The sequence below is a fragment of the Daktulosphaira vitifoliae genome, unplaced genomic scaffold (assembly GCF_025091365.1).
Source record: "Daktulosphaira vitifoliae isolate Bord-2020 unplaced genomic scaffold, ASM2509136v1 Scaffold_3, whole genome shotgun sequence".
NCBI lineage: Eukaryota > Metazoa > Arthropoda > Insecta > Hemiptera > Phylloxeridae > Daktulosphaira > Daktulosphaira vitifoliae.
In genome coordinates, this window is record NW_026099574.1 from 22,646,632 (window position 1) to 22,663,007 (window position 16,376).

Sequence of the window (16,376 nt, forward strand, 5' to 3'; positions counted from 1 at the left end):
CGTGCGCTCGTACTTTCCTCCCTGCCGCCATTTTCGTCGGATTTTAATTATTACGGGCAGCATTACGTTTTAATTGAAATGAAATTAAACCACCGAGATTACCTCGCAATTCGAGAGGCAATTGTAAACATAGCGACAAACATGTAAACTGTTTTGTCCGACTGTTCTTTTATTTTATAATGACTCACACATTGTTTTTTTATTTTTTTCTCGAAACTATAGACATGGCACGTCGTTTGTACAAAAATGTACAGAAGGATTTTTGTTTTTCCAATCAGATAATGTGTAATTTTATTCGACTAGGTTTTGAGTCTACTAGTAATACTTTAATTAACCGTAGAAACTAATAATAAACTACGAGACAGATATTGTCAAAACTTTCCACTGGAATTGTTAAATAAAATATCGACAATTTTGTTATTTGATTTATAGTAAACAATTGATTTTATTTATTTTTATCATTTTTTTGTCTTCTGCATAATATTAGCCGTTTTATAATGGATATTTTATATACTATAAACAAGTACAAATAACGTCGTTCTACATACTATCATAATATGTATTTTTTAATTATCTTTAAGATCTTATTTTCCTAAAACAATCATGTTTTCAAAAATCTCTCGGATTATAACCCCAACCAAACCTTTAGGATTATAATATTTGTGTAAGATACATTTAATTTTGACATTTGGTCATTATTTAAAAAATTATTTTTGCAACAAAGAGAGTAGAAAAAAATCTGCATTACTTAATATGAGATATTAATATGCTGCTAAATCAAGAAATTGTGCAGTCGACCAATAGCCACTCGATTGGTACTCTATAGGGACAGAAGAAATGATCTCGACAGTGTTTAAATATTTACAATGGCCGTAGGCGGACCCGTAGGAATTAATTTGTCATTACAACAGAAGCGCTAATACTATTATTTGGCATCCGTTTTCTGTTTGTGCGCCAACCGACAAATTAACCAAAATTTGTTTGTGTTCTCCAAGATTAATCATAATTGAATAGATGACCGAATTCGCACACAATCTCAATTGGGTATATTAGGGTAAAAAACGTCATCAATCAATGGATGTTCTCAGAGAGCAAACATCTATAATTAAACAACGTCTAAAACAATTAATTCACATTTTTAATTAATCATAGTAATTGAAAATTTCATATTACTATGCAATTCAATATATTGGAATACAATGTCTTTGCTGCTTGTACTTTTCATCATTTAATAGTTGTTAACTCACATGATGTACGAGTGTGCATTTTAAATTCTCCCTTTTCTGAATTTTTTATTAGAAAACCATGTGGTTTACTTTATTGTAAAATAATTTGTTTTGGACCAAAATATCAATTTTCTATCACACAACACTCGTTAATCTAAATTTAAACCCGATTCTTTGTCCTCTACTGCATTTTCCGTTAGCACAAAAGTCGTTAAGGTCTGATGAAACAACAATGATGATTGATGAGATTTTTTGCGGGTCCCTTACACATGTCTTTTCATGTATCAGCCCGCCCATCCCTTTTAGAGACACTGGTTATCTAATTGGAACACCATGGGCGGTGGCCACCTTTGGCGGTCACATCTAAGAGTATTGGTCTAATTAACAGTAATTATTAAACGTTTTATGTCCGACTAAGTGCGAAACTAATGACAGTTAAAATATTTCTAAAGAAAAAAAATTATAAATCGTATAAAGAGAAGAAAATCAATAATCGCCGTTCGTGTGGAAAATTGTTTTTTAACCATGTTAGCGGACAATAGAGATTGTACACCGGTTCGAATTTCGTAGATTTAATTGTCTGTTGTTGACATCAACATACAAATAGGGTGACAAATGTATTATCAGCCAGGAAGTTTTGTGTTTAGTTCAATAGTATATAATCCAGGATGTTACTAATTGGAAACGAATCTTTTATAGTAAATTTTTTGTCTTTTTTTTTAATCGGTTCACTGAATTTAATAACTGCATTTTGTAATCACATGATTGTGAAAACGATCAGTGGAAGTATAATTCATTAATTGGAACTTAAAATGAGTGTGGTTAATTGAAAATGAAGTTAATAAGCTATTACATTTAAGTTAAATTATTTATTTTTAATTAGACTTATTCATGACATATTATTGTTACTAATTTATACATATACGTGTAAGCATCAATAAGAAACCGATTAAGAACCATTATTTATACTAGATAATTTTTTACCTACGCAAGTCTTAATTTTTTTTCTAGATTTTCACGAATAAGTGTCGTTAAATACAACGTTATATTTAATATTAGTAAATCTATTAATATAAAGAATTTTACTATAGTTTGTTTATGTTATGTATGTTATGTTATGTAGTTTGATTGATTTTTAAATTAAAAATAATAAATATTTTATTATAAATTTACAAAACATATTTTAAAATAAGTAAACTCTTCCCGTTAGAAATACTAAGAGAGACACGTTACGCCGGTTGTGGGTGTCTGATTTATATATATATATAGTTTTAAAATTTCTTGATTAAGAGATATTTTTCGGTATAATGCAAGTGAGACGAGTAATCTACACAGTGTTTAGTCAATAGAGCTACGGAAATGTTTGTAGAACATTAAATTCTCAATTGGCGGCCCAAGCAGTGCAAACCAGCAATAAACAAAACAGTCAAGTTAACTAATTTGTCTTTAAAAGTAATTAAGACCGGTGGTTTCCTGTTGTGCCAGTGTAACTACTTGGGAGTGGTGGTATCGTGACTGCTGAGATTAACTTTCTTCCTGTAGATACTCTGCACGCGGATTCACCGTTAATAGCGTTTATCTTAATGTCTGTTAGCCACTCATTACAATTGTGTTGTGCCTTGTCTTTGTGATCACCTGAACGCATAATTTTGCAACCCACAAGATAAAACCCTTTAGACCAAACGACAACTTAACGTACCAATACTCTTTCACAGTGTTGCATGTACTTCTTATTTAATGACGTCCCTGAGGTGCCCGATAACTTGACTGTTTTTCTTCTAATTTGTAGCACTTCTAGCTCTTCATTTGTAATTCCCTAACCATCAATGCATTTTACTGGATTTTTTTCTGTAACATACAATCAAATACTATCAAACAAATCGATTAAATGTGCAGTTCTCAATTGTCAATTATTAAAGACATTCTAATACATTTATGTATTAGAATATAATAGTATTGAACAATTTTGTACTCTGATTGTTCGTAGTCAGTTTCTAAAAGACACGAGTTTTTTTAACAGAAATAGAGCCATGTAAATAATAAACTAAATCAATATTTATGTTCAATCAAAGTGTAATAAACACTGAAATTTGTATACTATAACCCCACGTGCAATGTTAACCAAATATCGGATGTCATTATTTAAAATATTTACAATTATACAGAGTGTTCAGTAAGTAAGGAAACGGGTTTCAATTGTTCTCATTATTAGTAACAATTGACCCGTTTCCTCACTGAACACTCTGTACCCTTTATATATAGAGTTAGCTTTAAAAACTTTATTGACTTAAAAAATATATCTATTAATATTTAATACAGAACACCTTTCATGATTTAATATTTTTGTTGACGTTTCGACATAAAGCGGAAGATATAAATATATCTGCAATTATTGTAAATCATACTAAGAAAGCATATTAACAACGCTTTAAGATATTCATATCAAATGTCATTTGATATGCGCATAAAAAATGTAATATTGATTTTTACGAGATACTACCGCTAATATAAATTTGTATCATCTTAATTACATTTGCCTCGGGGATGAAGTTTATGATTATTCTTTTTAATAGTAATTATAGCAGTACAGTTTTTTATCCGTACCTTTAAATATTTTAAGGTAAAATGATACTGTTGTTGAAGCGAGAAACACAACCTTCATAAGGATTGATCGCTAACCTCTATGGCACCCAGGTGGGATTGTAGATGTCAATTAGGGATACATCACGCGTGTATAACACACAAAACAGTAGTGCAATGATTTATCATTGACATTTTTCACCCTGTTCAGTCACGACATCTAGTAACGCCTCTTTTGTTCGGATACCTCAATGGGAGTAATATGTCTAATTGGTGTTATCGAGGGGAAAGTAATTACTTTGGAAATACCGATTGTTAATTTTCAAACATTTATAGTAGTTCAGTGCAACAGAATAGTGTTGATAAGTGATAGTGTATCAATATATTGGCGCCGTTATTTGTTACTACAATATCAGTGTACAACAATACGGTGAGTATATGGTCTGTATTTTGTGTTTTATTTCCAATTCCTAAGTATTCGGTCAATTCCCTTTAGACGTGTTTCCGGTGTAATTGCTTGTCGGAGTGATCGTTAAATCCCAAAACAATTTCTCGCTATTCCTTCATCAGCCGGAGTCACGTCCGAAGGGTATCTAGAAGATTTAATCAGTCAGGATTTTCACTTTTTCGACAGATTTAACCAGAAAAAGTCAAACAAATGTTTTTCTATATAAATCCACGGTTCAATTTATTGTTTAATAATTCAATACAGAGTAATTTTAAAGTTAAATTCATTTCATTGATAAATGTTGAAAAATAAAACGTTGAAACGATCTAATCAATCTAATTATGAAAATTTGGCTCACTTTAATACAATGTAAATATTTATTAGAAAAACTAAGACACTCTAAAGTTCATTGGGGTTATTAAAAAAGAAAAGTAAATTTTCTTATAAATTAAAAACTTACACGCATGAATAAGTATTGGCAGCTTTACTTTACCATTTGTCTTATTTTTTCTAGCTAATGATATATTTAACAAACACATCTTTTTTTATAGAAAAGAGATTTTTTTAATTTTGTACACTCCGAGACGAATGAATATATCTGAAGTAGAGAGATTAAGAATATTTTCGACTGAACTGATAATAAAAAATTAATATTCGAATTTTTAAAACTTGTTCCTTAATGTGAATGATTCAAATACACTATAAAGTTTGGCCAATTTTCGTTTTTCTCCAATCTTTTGCAGAATTTATGTGTGTGTATATAGTAAGAAACCTTAAGTGACTTTTTAAAAATGCCAAAAAAATCATAAAAATAGGTGAAAAAAATATAATTTACGAGTAAAATTTTATTCGATTTCATTTGTTTAATATTTGTATAATACATATGTATACTAAATGATTTATTTTTGGTTTGCACAGCGATACATAATTATAGTTCCCTCTTTATTTTAAAACACGAAATGTTCAAAATTTTTCAATGTTCTTTAACTGAAAAAAAGCGTGAACTCTTTTGAAAATTTTATAATAGCAGCGTTTTAACTAAGTTTATAGCTTTTAAATGGCGTATTTCAGAGTTAAATACGATAGGGTACGTTAGAGAGAAGACAGTTATAACGACAGAATTAGTTTTTCTTCAAATTTTAGTAATTATTTCGAAATATTGTGTTCAAATATAAATAAACAACTAATATTAATTTGCCATTGAGAATAAAACGGCCGAGATGAATATTGTTGGGCGAGTGTGAATAGTAACGTGGGGATAAAAAGGGCCAAGTTCATTTTCCGGGCGACCGAAAACTGCTGGAGCGGGTCAGTTGTTCAATAACCGTGTGCCATTGAAAAGGCTCTGGATAAACGCAATCAGATTATTACGGTAATGGCGTATCTGCCAGTTTAACGGTGAGCCGTTTCTAAAGTGCATATACTCACACTGATACACACGTATAATATAAAGTATCTGCAAGGAAGAATATCTCGGCCGGTCGTATCCTTTTCATCTGATAACCACACGACGGCTTTATATCCGACACACACGACTTCATTGTTTCTTATGTAGTTATTATTACAAGCCAGTTACACTCACCCTAAGCTCGTACCTCCTCCTCACTGACGTCCACCACCCGCATTGCCTTCGACTAAAACGTGGCTAATGGTCGGCCAACTAGAAAGTCGCCCTTCGTTTAAGCCACCGGAGGTATTCAACCGGAAAATATGGCCGCTTTATTTCCATGTGACAGAGAACCGTTCGTTGGAACGTAATCGCCGTAACTAACATTTAGGATGGTAATTATGATCACATGTTCAATTTCAGTATTAACAGCATCAATAACATTTTGCCAGACATCGTCTGCTGGGAAAAATATTGGCGGTCTGATCAAATTTATGTTATTATCATCGGTAAAATTAATTTTAAACTGAATCTCATCAATAGAGTTCTTCATCCTGTAGTTCAAATGAAAAACAATGTTTGGAATGTTTTTTGAAAATTACCATAGTCATTTTTTTCCACACAGCTTTATATTTTATAAAAGAAAATAACAGGTTTCATCAACTTGGTAATAACTTGTATGAATTTTTTGTGTGAATTAATTAACCTCGTGTATATAATACACACATAAATTAATCGTTTTGGATAGTGACAAAATTAAAATAATATACTAGTTAATATTTATGAAGAAGTTAAAATTATAATTCGAGACCGTTTGAAATAAATTAAATGTTTTTATAAAGTAAAAAAATTAATTGACGTAAACATCTTCTATTATATTAAATAAATGTGTTAGTAATGAGAAACACAAAAAAATATCCATAGAAACGAACATTTTTCAGCCAAAGATACTCTATAAAAAAAACTAATTTTTCATTTTTAATTCTCAATTCCAAACCTATAAAATATTATTTGATAGTATAATTTTATAAATTAATCTTAAACTTTCCATATTATTTTAATTTATTTTCAGCGTAAGATTAAACATGCAAGATCGGTTACACAAAAACTAAGATTATTTTCGTCCAAGTGAAACCAAGACTAAATTTTTTAAAGGCACAGAAATGGAACCTCAACAAATGCTAAAATTATTATTGTTCACAAATTTGTGATTATTTTTTTTTTCAAAAATAATTTGAATAAAGTCATAACTGTTTGACCTGTCCGTTATTATAAGTGGACATAGAAGTACTTAAGTATAGAATTGATTTTATTTCAAATAAATTCGAGCAATTTAAACATATTTAACCATCGCAAATCTTCAACAACTGAAGATTTGCAGTAGTATAATTATTATCAAACGAAAACTCGTCGAATAATATATATATATATAATTGCAATTTATTTTTCAAAGAATTAAATTTATAACGTTTTACACTTATCTCGAATGTTCTTAAAGTTATAGTAAGTTTTAACCGCGTGTAAATAGTGCGTATGATCGTTAAGCATATTCGGTGAGCCTTAGTCTTGGGATTAATTTGGTTCTCATTAGCAAAACTGAAAAAAGAAAACTAAATGGTGCTTGAAATAGCAGTACGATATTAAAGTCAAAGAGCATATAACTGCGGCTAGTCTTCCTTGAAATTGCTACAGTCGTTTTCGCCCCTAATTCAGTCACGGTTTTCTGATCTCTGTACGAATAAAAAAAATCTCGGTCCATTATGTCCTGCGTCATTATTCCGCCATTATCTTATTTAAGACTGAAATGGGTAGAGAGATTTATTGCTTGTCATAAATAAGGTATTTTTCGATGACTAACCAGTTATAACAGACCTATGGTAGACTAGTCAATTTTATTCAAGTTCTTAGCTGAATTTTAAAAGTACACAATATATTTTATTCGTAAACTAAATTATTTATTATTAACTATAAAACGGTTATTTGACTTCATAATGGATATATTGTGTCTAGTTCTATGTGCAATATAATACCAATCAAAGGATAAACAAGTTAACCAAAATTTGTATTTTCAGACGTACATTTTAGATATTAAATTAGATTTACAGTATTAAGTATTTGAAGAAAACATTTTTTTATGCCTCAATTGAAATTTTGACTACGTGATTGCTGACTACAAACTTATTTTAAGTTCGATCGAAGTCTTGAATGTATTAACTTTATCAAGATGTTTTTTATTAGTGAAAATATCCCAAAAAATGGTTATTGTTCAGAACGGCTGATATGGATATTTTAAAACATCATAACCGACAATTCAGTTATATTAAATGGATGAAAATAAATTTTTATACGTAATACTCTAGAAAATAAACTTTCTTTTAACAATTTTTTTGAAAATCCGATTAATTACCCAAGTAAAAATCAAGCTTGAATATAGCTATTGATGACGTCACAGCGTTCTGAAAAGATTGAGTCCTTTTAAATGATATTGAACTGAAGCCTATGCAATGTAATCTAATTTAAAAACAAAATGTTTTTCGGCTTTTTTTCTATAGAATTTTGTATGGTTTTTATTAAAATATTTGAAAATTTTATAATTTGTAAGTGTAAATAAATAAAATATTTCATGGCCTGAAAAACAACAAAAAGTCGCGAGGACGTTGCAATGTACCGAGTTTCCGGATTCATCAACGACACAAATGAATATGATTACAAAGATTTAGAATGAATATTACAAGTTGAAGATGATTCTAAAAATAAAATTTGCTAAATTTGTTATGATAAATTATTTTAAGCTTCTATAGTTATATGTATTAATATCAGAAATTGTTTATAATAATTTCAATATAGTCATCTTTGACAGTAGATTTTAATAAACAGAAAACATCATCTTTATGATTTTTACTTAAACTTCTAGAAAATTCTAGAATTTTACACCAGTAAAAGTTAATGAATTTTTTCGGTTAAAAATTACCATTGCTTAAATGAGCTATTCACGGCGTAATACAATTTATTGTTTACAATTTTTATGTATAATCTATAAGGAATTTTGACACTAATTCAGAATCTGGCTTCAACAACACAACTAGTTTTTGAGAAAATTACTAATTAGTAGTAGTTAAGCAATAATTACACAGATATATAAAAATAAAAATTATTTTTTTCACTTACCTAAAATGTTTTTATGGGGTTTAATATGAATTTTGCACAATTTCGTATAGTTTCATCAAATTAAATTGATTTTTTAGATCTTTAAAGTTCAGTTTGTGTATCATTTTTCAAAAAAGGTAACTTTTCGAGCATAATTTTTTTTGGTTAAGCTTACAATTCAAAACATTAACAAACAGACAATTCCATAATGATTTATAAAATGTTAACTATGTACATTTTAAATAAATTTAAAGCACAAACATTGTTGTTAATCCATAAAGTATTGGAAATTTTGAAAATTTTGTAATCAATACTGTTTTTATACTTTTTCAATATTGTTTTACTTTGAAGTAATTAATATAATGATATAATACAATCTTATAATTTTTTTAGCGTTGATATAAAATATGATGGAATATTTAAATTATACATATGGCTATTGTATAATTAATTGCTTATATATAATTATAAAGAAAGGTTTATTTATTAAATACACTTTGATATTTGGGATATACTTTATATACGTAGACTTACCAAGTACTCTAAGTCATAACTCTTTATCGACAGACATAATTTTTTACGCTGTTTTAGAAGAATATTTATGAGAGGTAACTTAAGGAACACGCGTTTAATTATATCACAAAATCGAGCGACTATAAAATTTTTTTTTGCTTCATATTATTATAAAGACTTAATGCACAAATAATTGTTAGAAATATCAATACTAACATATAGGTATTCAGTAAGTAAGGCAAAAGTTTTTGTTCTTTCAATTATTTATAAGNCTGTTTTAGAAGAATATTTATGAGAGGTAACTTAAGGAACACGCGTTTAATTATATCACAAAATCGAGCGACTATAAAATTTTTCACATTTCATTTACTTGTATATTATTAAATTTTATATTAAAATTGAAATAAAAAGTATAATCAGTAATATTTTGAGGGACTGTGGGGTTCAATTTTTATAATTTATAATTTTTGTTATTTACAACCAATGTAGTATAAACTAATTTTATATACTTCAATAACTTAATATATTACATTTAAAAAGACAGTATTCATTCAACTAATCTGAAATCAATGAAATATAAGTTCAGTTTTACTCACTTTGGTTAAAACTTAAATTCCCAGCAAAATATATATATTCTTTAATAGTAAATGTATTTTCTTTTTGTTTTAACAAATAAGTTATTATTTTATTTATTGTGTTTTCGGTTGATTATATGTTATACAAATTCAATAAATAATAATTAAAAAAAGAAGGTAAGTTCAATTTTTTTATGTAAAATAACCATATTGAACTATATTATTATTAGGTTCAAAGATGAAAATTTATTATTTATATATAAAATTATAAAATAATCGATTGAAAATTATTTTGACCTGATAATTTTGCTTTAAATTTTCCAAAAATTCTGAATGACATATAAGCTCTGGAAAAGAAGGACACAATTATTATATTTTTTAATACAATAATTAGTTATTATAATATAATAATGTAAAATCAACAAAAATTTTCTAGAAATACTGTTAGAGATACATTTGCGCTGTAAATAGTAAAATACTTCTTCACTTGTATACAAAGTATTTCAAAATTTTTAAAATTAAGTTAAATAACTTCAATAATAACTGAAAAAATGTTCAAATTATCATCGGAAACCTCATAAACTTATTTATTATAATATTATAAAATTTATTAGCTTAATTTTTATCCTCTATAGTAAATAATTATTGTTTTCGTTATATATAACTTGCGCGCTCTAGTTTTAAATAATAAACATTTTACTTGTAGCTATTTACAGATATTTGGTTTATTATATCTAACTCGATAAAAAAAGTTACAATAAATTATACAACGACCACGTCATTTAAATTGAAATACTAATAATATATCGAGTATCATTATACGTAATAATATTTTATAAGTACAATATTATTATTTAAAGCCTATGGAAAATTAATACTAATCTTCATGACTTTATTCTTAATTCAAAAAATAAATAATAATTCTGTTAAAGACATATTATATTATTTTTTTAAATGAATAATTTCTCAAACAATATATTGTCTCCAATATTAAGACAATATATTGTTTGTGTAATGTATTATATTATCACATAAATGTTGTAGTAACAATGATCAGTTACTATATATCATAGATTAGTTCAGTTAAGTTAAGCAAATAATATAATGTAATAATTATATTATAACAAAAATCACAATAATTGTGATTTTTTTTAAAGGTATATAATATAATAAATGTCCGTTTGTTTTTAAAATATTATCGAATTTTGTATTTTGAATTATTTGTAAATTTTTTATAAAAATCAATCCTAGATTTCTACTAATAAAATATGTTTTTGACTAAGTGTTTTTTTTTTAATTGATACAATTATTAGTTGTAGTTTTCCTTAAATGTTATTTTATTCAAGTAAAGCTGATAATATGAGCTTTAGTTCACATCATATCATTAAGTTAAAATAGTCAACTTAAACATTATATCTTTAATATAAAATGTATACTTAAAGATGGCGCTAGTATATACAGTATGATTTATTAAGAATGCAACCCCCTACCTATCAGTTAAATGTTTTTTTCATAAAAATGTACAATTTAAAAATTGATTTATTTATATAAACCATAGTAATTATATAGTTTTGATAAATTTCTAAAGTGAAATAGAAACGTACTATTACTTTTTCACTGTTCAATGGAAAATGATCTAAATGAAATTTTGAATAATCGATAATCAGTTTTATAATATTACTTCTTAAGATAATAATATTTAAATATTTAAATATTTAAAAATATGAGGAGTGGGGTAGTATTAAGCGATGCGCTATTTTCACCATAATATACCGTTAAGAATTTGTCTCCGTTTCGCATCCCACTCGCTTATAAATAAAAAAATATATTAACTTAAATAGTAATAATATAAAACTGGTTCTCGATCATTCAATATTTCATTTAGAGCACTCTTTATCGATTAAAATAATAATAATAATAATAGGTTCCCATTTAACTTTTGAAAGTTAACCCTAAAATCTACATATTTACATAATATCTTCAAATGGTTCATAAGAATAAACAAAACTTTATTTTATATATGTTTATGAAAAAAAGATTATTTAACGAATAAAATAAAGGGTAGAATTTTTATTAAATGATGCTGTATATAAAACAATTATAAGGTTCCAATACGATATACTTTTAACTATTGATAAGCTAGTAAAATATCACAAATTGTATTTTATTGAAGGCATTACCAATTACAATTTGTACAAATTGCTATTGTTTTCCTAAAAAAGATAATCTTTTCAAAAATACAATCTATCAAATTGCAAAATTTCGGTTTTCTTTTTTACATTATTCAATGTAATTTTTGCTTATATTCATTTAGAAATCAATTAATTAGAAATAATTAAATATTATAATAATTTTGAATTCTAAAATTACTAAATTAAATAAACTGTCATTCTTTGTTATTTTGGATAAAAACGCCCTGATTAGACACTTATTTATTTACAAATTTTCCAATTAAAACATGTTCAATACTAATTGAACTTTTATATCAGCATTGGGATAAGAGTGCATTATTATTTTAATTTTATTTCATTCAATAACTCAGTAAATAAAATTCGATATTTATAGTTATATACAGAGTGATTTTTTTATCATAACCCACTCAATTACTTATAGAATAATAATAATTAAAAAATTTTTTTTTATTATTATCTTTAGTTACACATTATTCTTGAATTATTAACTATGTAATACTTTTTAAGTTCATCCCTTATGCCTGGTAAGGGTGTCAACTTTGTTTTTTTAAATGGTAACACATATTTTTAATTTAATAAAATGTTTGAGTTTTTAATTCAATAATAAATGGCATTTGAATTTTTAATAAAACTTAATTTGTTTATTAGATATATATATTTAAAGTTGCAAATTTTTGAGTTAATATATAGGTATAATATACAAGGGATTACAAATACAGGTAGCTAATTGGATTTTTATGACATTGCTATCACAGTCACGGATTGTTTATTATCAATTGTGACTATCAATAGATATACTTTTTGTATTATCAGTTAGTGTATTTATAAACTCACAACAATGTACCTTACTATCATTGATAATAACAATGCTGTGTACCTGCTAATATCGATGTCATAAAAAATCAATTAGCTACCTGTATTTGTAATCCCTTGTGTATTATACCTATATATTAACTCAAAAATTTGAAACTTTAAATGTTTATATCTAATAAACAAATTAAGTTTTATTAAAAATTCAAATGCCATTTACTATTGAATTAAAAACTCAAACATTTTATTAAATTAAAAATATGTCTTACCATTTAAAAAAACAAAGTTGACACCCTTACCAGGCATAAGGGATGAACTTAAAAAGTATTACATAGTTAATAATTCAAGAATAATGTGTAACTAAAGATAATAATAAGAAAAAATTTATAAATTATTATTATTCTGTAAGTGATTGAGTGAGTTATGATAAAAAAATCACCCTGTATATAATAGTGCTGTTCAAAAAAAAAAAAAAGAGCAATCGACACCATTTATAATTTAAATTTTTAATTGCTTAAAGATGTATCCATGTTTACAGTTGAGTTCTAACGTTTTGGATTCATTGCAGAATCCATTTCCAGAGTGATGGTTGCTAGTCGGTGGCTGCAACTATACTGGCCACTTATTTCGATAACAGACTTCTTTTATACAATTGATAACATCTGGTTTTTACTAACGTTGTTGTTTACGGCATTCTTGATATTTTTGTATTCCAATAAATTCATAAATTTAGTAAATCAAATGAATATGGGAATAATTCATATTTATATGAATTTATAAATTTGGTTAAGTTATTTCAAACACTTAACCAGTCAGTAAAAATTCATATTAATAAGCGTGAAAACTTAGTTAAGTATTCTAGCAAGTTTTATAGTGTTGGGGGATAAGGGGAGTTTATTCCCCTTAAAATGAAAAATGTACCCACGCTAATGTATATTATAAAAACAAATTTTCACAAACTTAGATCCTTTAAAAATAATATAATAGTTACCGTAGATAAAAATAAAAGCTCAAATAATGTTTTGAATTCAACTTTAAAAACTTATAACTTGGTTATCATATAAAGTGATCCGTTATGTATTGTAACTATTAGTATATAAAGTGAAAATATTATTACATATAATATTATTTTTTATTATCAAATGGACTTTGGTCTAAATAATATATTGACTTGTCAATAACCGATGTTTTACATATTTAAATAGCCTATAAAATAGAAAATTATCTTATTAAAAAACTGTGACTGGTCGATAACAAATTTTGGACTAGTATTTCGAATAAATACTTACAATGACTATATTAATAAAAACAATGTTGTTGAATGTATAAGTCCATTAAGTAATGACTTTTAAAACAATGAAATAATTATTATATGTATTATATATTATGTTCATACTTTATTACTTATAAAGGGTATCCACATAATTTTTTTTAATGGCAGCATACAATTAACTAACTTATTGAATAAAAAGTTATCTAATTAAGAAAATGACGAAAGATTTCAACTTTTGACCAATCATTTTGGAAGCTATAACTATTTTAAGATATGAAGTAGGGATATTATTTCTATCATTAAAATTACTCTGCCACGCATTTTTTCCCTCTAATGTTTAAAAATGTCAATAATTTTCGAAGTACTAACACAAAAATTATTATCGACTTCTGCAGTTATTTCTTAACTACATACTTTTCTATTTTAAACGCTAATTAAATATGTATGTTGCCATTAAAAAAAATTTTTTTAAGTTATAAAATGTTGATATCCTATAAGGTATGAACCGAATAAATATTTTTTAATTGATAAATTAAGAAAATGTAACTAAATTACTTCATTTTTGTTGTATTGGGTTCCCATAAAGTTTCTTCTCTTAGACTTTTACATCTCTCATACCTGACGATTTATTTTTCTTGACCTTCGTGTATGTACACTGAGTTTTCAACGCTATTTATTATTATTATTTCTTTGGTTAACATTTTCAATTGGTTTATGGCGGCGTTTCGAACTTATTACAGAGTTCATCTTCAGAGCAATAATTACGTGGGACTATTAGGAACAACTTTATCAAAATCAAATTACATAAAGGATGAAGTATCTACACTCAAAAAATTATCAAACAGCATCCTAATATTAAGTGTTGATAAAGAAAATGCCACAATGATTAGATCCACTACGAACTACAACACCAAGATGAAGAAATTACTGAGCCGTATTAAATGATTAATAGGAATCCACAGAACTGAACATTCAAACAAGTTAGCAACGAAACAAGTTTTCGCAAATATATTTATAGAACAGTTAGAAGAAAAAGCAATGAGCAATCATATGGTCAATAAGCAAAAATTTGGCTACGATATGTAGATGATACGTCTGTACTCCAGTAAAATGGCGTTGATCAATTAAAAAAGTTCATGAAATATTTAAATAATATAAACGCCGACATACAGATCACAATAGGAACTGAGAAAAACGAATAACTACCGATCCTGGACGTATTAGTCAAGAAACAGCCAAATGGTAAATTGGACATAAGAATTTACAGAAAAAGCACACTGATGTCGATTTACACTATTACCTTAAACAAAAAATATAAATGTAAAGTGACTTTTATTATTCAATTTTTTATAAAACTACATAAGCAATATAAATCTTGTTTTTAGACCTAAAACTTATCTGCATACTTAATGATACAAGCCAGTTTCTCAAAAATATGCTGTGACATGCATATATTATAAAGAATTAGAATATCATTGTTGTATATCAGAAAGGTATCGTGGGAAAAGTATTTACTATAATATAAATAAAAACTTATTTTAAATTGAATGCCTTGTTGATGTCTGTTGTTTAAATTTAAGGCTGTAGAAATAGGATAACTACAAGCTTCATTTTCAATATTATCGATCACATTTAAATAAATGGGCTACTTTTAAAGTCAAATATTTTACTTAATAACACAAAAATAATTAAAAAAAAAAAGTCTTTTCTTTAAGTTAAGAAAAAAACGTGCTATAAACTTCTTTAAGTTCAAGAATTCTGTATTATTACACGAGAGTTGCAAAGACACAAAATTATTGGTGACTATATAAAAAAAAGACATTTTCCCTAAAAGAAAACTGCAATGAAAACTACTTTTATAAAAAAAGTTATACGTATGGCAAAATGACATTTTTTATAAAATGAGATTAATTCAGAATTATATAAAAACTCTGTTAAAGTATTTTACCACTTAACGAATTTTTAAAAAGTATCTTTGCTTATTAGTGTTTTTATATTATATTACGTTATAATATCAATATTATAGTATTCATTCAAAAATAAATGTATATTTTATTTTGAATGGTATTTTACTAAAAGAAATTTATCCCCATTATCCACCAAATTAAGTAGATATTAAATTAAATTTAATATTAGATTATAAATGAAATAGCACCTTACCACATCCATTTATTATTCATTATTGTCTTAAATAAGTTCTATTTTTTTCGCGAATTCCCATTATT